The 5,852-nt window shown below is 45.8% G+C and overlaps 1 pseudogene across 1 annotated transcript; it reads left to right on the top strand.

Annotated features, from left to right (window-relative positions):
- Positions 1-512: 512 nt before the first annotated feature.
- On the top strand, positions 513-2,343 carry LOC147712411 (ATP synthase F(1) complex subunit alpha, mitochondrial pseudogene; annotated as a pseudogene). Its single transcript, XR_015295993.1, has one exon. The product of XR_015295993.1 is annotated as an ATP synthase F(1) complex subunit alpha, mitochondrial pseudogene (transcript).
- The last annotated feature ends 3,509 nt before the right edge of the window (positions 2,344-5,852 follow it).

Genomic DNA, 5,852 nt, shown 5'->3' with positions numbered 1-5,852 from the left:
CGACTGGACTACGGAAACACTCTCTACAACGGAACCACAGCCAAACTGCAGAAAAGACTCCAATGCATCCAGAACGCCTCCGCACGACTCATCCTGGACATCCCCCGACACAGCCACATCTCCGGACACCTGAGAGACCTGCACTGGCTCGCCGTCAGCAAGAGAATCACGTTCCGACTCCTCACCCACGCACACAAAGCCCTTCACGACCTGGGCCCCAGGTACCTGAACAACCGCCTGACCTTCTACACCCCCACCCGTCAGCTACGATCGACCAGCCACGCCCTCGCCGCCGTTCCACGCATCCGAAGAGCCACCATGGGAGGAAGATCCTTCTCCTACCTGGCAGCCAAGATTTGGAACTCCCTCCCCATCCACCTCCATCTTACCCAAGACCACCTCGCCTTCAGGAAGCAACTCAAGACCTGGCTCTTCAAGCAGTAGAGGACCCCTCTCCCCCAAGCGCCTTGAGACCCTGCGGGTGAGTAGCGCGCTATACAAATTTTCGGCCATTTTCTCACTCTGCCCCTGGAGTCAGCTGTATCGGCAGCAGAAGTTGGAGCACTCCTCCCCACCTAGGATACAGATATGCTGTCAGTCCGTGTGGCCGCTGCGCTGGCCCGAGCCCTGCCCCGGCAGGCGGGCACGGTGTCCAGAAATGCCCTTGGCGCGGCCTTTGTTGCTACAAGGAACCTCCACGCGTCCGGTACATGGCTTCAGAAGACTGGTACAGCCGAGGTGTCCTCTATTCTAGAAGAGCGTATCCTAGGTGCTGACACATCTGCTAATCTAGAGGAAACAGGACGCGTGCTTTCCATTGGTGATGGTATTGCTCGTGTTTATGGTCTGCGTAATGTGCAGGCAGAAGAGATGGTGGAGTTCTCTTCTGGTCTGAAAGGTATGTCTCTGAACTTGGAACCTGACAACGTAGGTGTGGTCGTTTTTGGTAACGATAAACTGATCAAAGAAGGCGACATTGTGAAGAGAACAGGAGCCATTGTCGATGTTCCTGTTGGTCTTGAACTGCTTGGCCATGTTGTAGACGCTCTGGGCAATGTCATTGATGGAAAGGGGCCACTTGGCAACAAAATCCGCAGAAGAGTTGGTCTGAAGGCACCTGGAATCATTCCCAGGATCTCTGTCCGAGAGCCAATGCAGACTGGTATTAAAGCTGTTGACAGTTTGGTACCCATTGGCCATGGTCAGCGTGAGTTGATCATTGGCGACAGGCAGACAGGTAAAACCTCCATTGCCATTGATACCATCATTAACCAGAAGAGATTTAACGATGGAACAGATGAAAAAAAGAAACTATACTGTATTTATGTTGCCATTGGTCAGAAAAGATCCACAGTAGCTCAACTGGTCAAGAGACTCACCGATGCAGATGCCATGAAGTACACCATTGTGGTTTCTGCCACTGCTTCTGATGCTGCTCCTCTTCAGTACCTGGCTCCTTACTCTGGCTGCTCTATGGGGGAATACTTCAGGGACAATGGCAAACATGCATTGATCATCTATGATGATTTATCCAAACAGGCTGTCGCCTACCGTCAAATGTCCCTGCTGCTGCGTCGCCCCCCAGGCCGTGAGGCCTATCCCGGCGATGTCTTCTACCTGCACTCTCGTCTCTTGGAAAGAGCGGCCAAGATGAACGATCAATTTGGAGGTGGTTTTCTGACTGCCCTGCCTGTGATTGAGACCCAGGCTGGGGATGTGTCTGCCTACATTCCAACAAACGTCATCTCCATCACTGACGGACAGATCTTTTTGGAAACGGAATTGTTTTACAAGGGTATCCGCCCTGCCATCAACTTTGGGCTCTCTGTATCCCGTGTCGGATCTGCTGCTCAGACTAAAGCCATGAAACAGGTAGCCAGGTCTATGAAGTTGGAGCTTGCCCAGTACCGTGAGGTAGCAGCTTTTGCTCAGTTTGGCTCTGATCTTGATGCTGCTACACAACAGCTGCTGAACCGTGGTGTGCGTCTGACAGAACTGCTGAAGCAAGGCCAATACGTCCCTATGGCCATAGAAGAGCAGGTAACCGTAATCTATGCTGGTGTTAGAGGATACCTGGACAAATTGGAGCCTTCAAAGATCACAAAGTTTGAGAGTGCTTTCGTTGCTCACATCCGTAGCCAGCACCAGGAGCTTTTAGCCACTATCAGGACCGAAGGAAAGATTTCAGAGCAGACTGATGCCAAGATGAAGCAGATTGTGGTGAACTTCCTGTCCACCTTCGAAGCATAACCATCCAACAGACTTAATTTTGGAATTGCCAGTCCTCTTGACACACTTTGAAATTGTACTCTGGTCCCATTCTCCATAAACTATTGAAGCATTTATGCTTTTGTTGTACATACATGTCTCGAAATTTCTTAATTGATTGATTGATTTATTACCCTCCCACTTCTTCTTTTGAGAGTTGAGATTATTTTTAATGAAAGTCTTTTCAGGATTTTCAATTAGTGTTTGTAGTCGGTAGGTTGTACCGTCAACTGTTAATTGAACTAAATCTCTATATGCTTTTGTTAATTCTTTTATTTTAACTAAGAGTTCTTCACTTTACATTTTTGCAATGTCGGGGTGTGGTGTGTAGCTGGCTAGAACCGGCCATGTGGCTCCTGGTCTACCTAGTGGACCGAGCCTGGTAATGTGATTTTGATGTTTTAGGGCGCCATTAAACCAGAGCAGGTGCTCTTGGTATGTTAGTGGAATTTCAACTTCCTTAAAAGGAGAGTATTCCTCTGGAGATTCCGCTATTTTGTAGTAGTGGAACTCATGTGCTACAGTATGTGCTGCTGGAAAATGTATCCAGGAATAGAATACCTCTGTCTGCCGATATTCATGTGCCTCTACCACAAATACGACTGTACCACCTCTTGATGTTACTCCATTCTCTATAAGTTTTATAGTTATGGTTTTTCTTATATTGACTGGGATGATTATTGCATCCTGGTCGTCTGGGGCAGTACTTTTGCCCCAAGCGTAGCTGGACTGTATGTGGCTGATTTCGAGTCCAAATACATCTTACCTGTATCCACCGATTTTGCTGCTTCCATATTATTATGGTAGCGCTACATTGATGACATTTTGCTACTATGGACAGGTAATGACAGAGACCTTCGAGCCTTCTTAGTCTGGATAAACACCCTTGATCAGAACCTCAGGTTTACACATACTACGAGCAAATCTGAAATCGTCTTCTTGGATGTCGTCATCACTGTCTCAGGTACTAGGCTAGTCACTAAAACTCATTGCAAACCAATAGCCAAAAACAATCTTCTTGAGTTTACCAGCTTCCACCCCCGACCTCTTAAGGAGAATCTTCCATACGGGCAATACCTGAGACTTAGACGCAATTGTAGCACGCTGGAAGATTTCAAGGATCAAGCATCTGAACTAACTGTCAAACTAAAGGATAGAGGTTATCCAACCACGATTCTTAATAAGAGTTTTAAAAGAGCGCTAAATCAACCTAGATGTGCACTGCTAGAGGACAAACCTGCTACTCAAGATGCAATACCACTCACATGTGTGACTACTTTCAATAGCCTCTCCACTATCATGAAAAAAACTATCAACAAGCACTGGAAAATTATAAAATCTGCTAAAGGGGATTGGGACAAACCCCTTTTTTAATTCAAAAAAGGTCGAAGTCTCAAGGACGCTCTGGTCCATACCCGCCCCAAAGAGAGAATCCCAAGGACTCCCTCTGTGACAGAAACATGGGGCTTACCTCAAGTCATTGGCCATTACCCATGCACAGATTGCAGTGTGTGCCATTTGACGGGAATAACAAAAACTCTTAACCTGGAGCAAGGAAAGATTTGGACGCAGGTCTTACATACAAACTGCAACTCAACTAATGTTGTTTACTTAATCACGTGTCCATGTGCCTTACGGTATATAGGCATGACTACTCGCAGAGTAAAACAACGCATCTGCGAGCATCGGAGAAACATTAGTTGCAAGAAAACTACTACCAAACTAAGCAGGCATTTTCTTTCAAACAATCATACGGCAAATGACATGAGATGGACAATCATAGAAACAATCGCTGGTACTAATAACATCACAAATAGACTGTTTGAAAAGGAACAGCGATGGATTTATCGTTTAGGTATTAATAAAGTGGGACTGAACGATGATATCCCATGGAATTCAGTGCTGAGATATTAATGATTCAGTTGGTTTGATCAATTCTGTTCTGCAGGTCGATAACTCCGGTTCCCCCGGCAACATCCGACTCTTTATCCCCATTGGTTACTCAATACGTCCTACGCCCATCGGCGGCGTGACACATGCGTTCCAAGCCTCACACTGGCTATCACCACGCCCACCCGCAGGATGTGCCAGGTACGCTTCCACCTCCCTCCCGAGACCCATGGTGCAGTTAGCGCCACATTTTAAAGTGAGATTTCTAACAGAGCTTACGAACTAGATGTGGGAAGGTCACTGACCTTTGGTCCATTGATCTCTCCTACGGAGTACTTTCACATTGTTTTTATTTTCCCTTCCTTTTTGCTATTTAGCATATTTTAGCACCCTTTTCACTCCACTTCCTAGAGCTAGTGGTATCACCCTTACAGGGTTATATGGATGGTGTTAATGTTAGTAATCAACAATTGAACACCATTTTTGCCACAGTTTGGAGCACATTGGACAAACAATTGGATCCACAATTGTCATTGACTATCTGTCTATCTTGTGTGTTTGTTTTGTTTGTCTGTGTCTTCTTTCCTCTAAAGGTGCAGATAACATCCTAAATCAGGAGTGTTGGGTTTGGGCCATTTTTTGCCCTCCCCTTCGTTTATCTTTTTGCACTTTTTTCACTCATATTGTTTTTTCACTTTCACGTCCTCAGGTTAGGGTGGACGATTAGAGAGTCCATACCGCCGGGGTTACACTAGTCCTGATGAATGCCTAGGTAAACTTAAACCACCTACAAGGCTGAAACATGTTGACTGAGTAATATTTCGAATTAATCCAATTCATTATCTTTGGCTGTTAATTCAGACACATAGAACCTTTTAATTGTGCCGTAGCGATCTATTATTAAATATTTGTTCAAGATACCCTTTAGACACGTTTTATTTGATATTCCTCACTGCACGCCCTATCACACAACCAGCTCCATAGTCTCCTGGCGTCGTAGCACACCGAGGAGGCACTCGGCCTCCGAGGTGGGGCCCTATGATGAAGCATGACACTGACCTGGTCGGTGTGTGAGGGCTTTCTTATCCATCCGAATTGGATTGGCAAACTTGCTCCGTCTCTGTGGCTTTAGAGACTCATACCAACCTCTCTTCTTTTGTTACACGTCTTCATTAAACCCTGTAACGTCTGCACCCGGTTGATTTGCATCTACTGCGGCTCCACCGGTTTCGTTGTTGTCGTGATTTGACATTGTTTAATGAAAGTTTTGCAGAGCAAGTTTTGAGGAACAAAGCTTAGGTGCACAATATTTTGGAACACTGTATCCTTCAACGTTGACTCAACCAAAAACTAATACATAGGAATCTCTTCCTACTAAGTTTTGGCAGATATTACATTTTCACCCACTCTAGACGTCTATTGGAGTTTTTACGGGAAAAAGGGGTCTGTGTGAAAAAGCACGACTGAGTTACTCTAGTGTCTTGCGTTAGATTATCGCCTTACCAAACGTTGGGCACCATGTAGTGTAGTTCCTATATTCCCAATAGGTTCTGCGCATTGGAATAACATAAACGGTAGTTTAGACGTGGGACTGAGGTCGACTAGGTCTCTACTGTATATGTTAGACTTAATTAGGTATGCCAGCTAGCTCAGAGGTCACTAGAAACTTTCTCGAATGAACAGGGAGGAGTTAA

This window comes from Lissotriton vulgaris, chromosome 5 (assembly GCF_964263255.1).
Source record: "Lissotriton vulgaris chromosome 5, aLisVul1.2, whole genome shotgun sequence".
In the NCBI taxonomy this organism is placed as follows: Eukaryota; Metazoa; Chordata; class Amphibia; order Caudata; family Salamandridae; genus Lissotriton; species Lissotriton vulgaris.
Note: the sequence above shows the minus strand (reverse complement) of the source record. Positions and strands in the feature narration are given on the sequence as shown.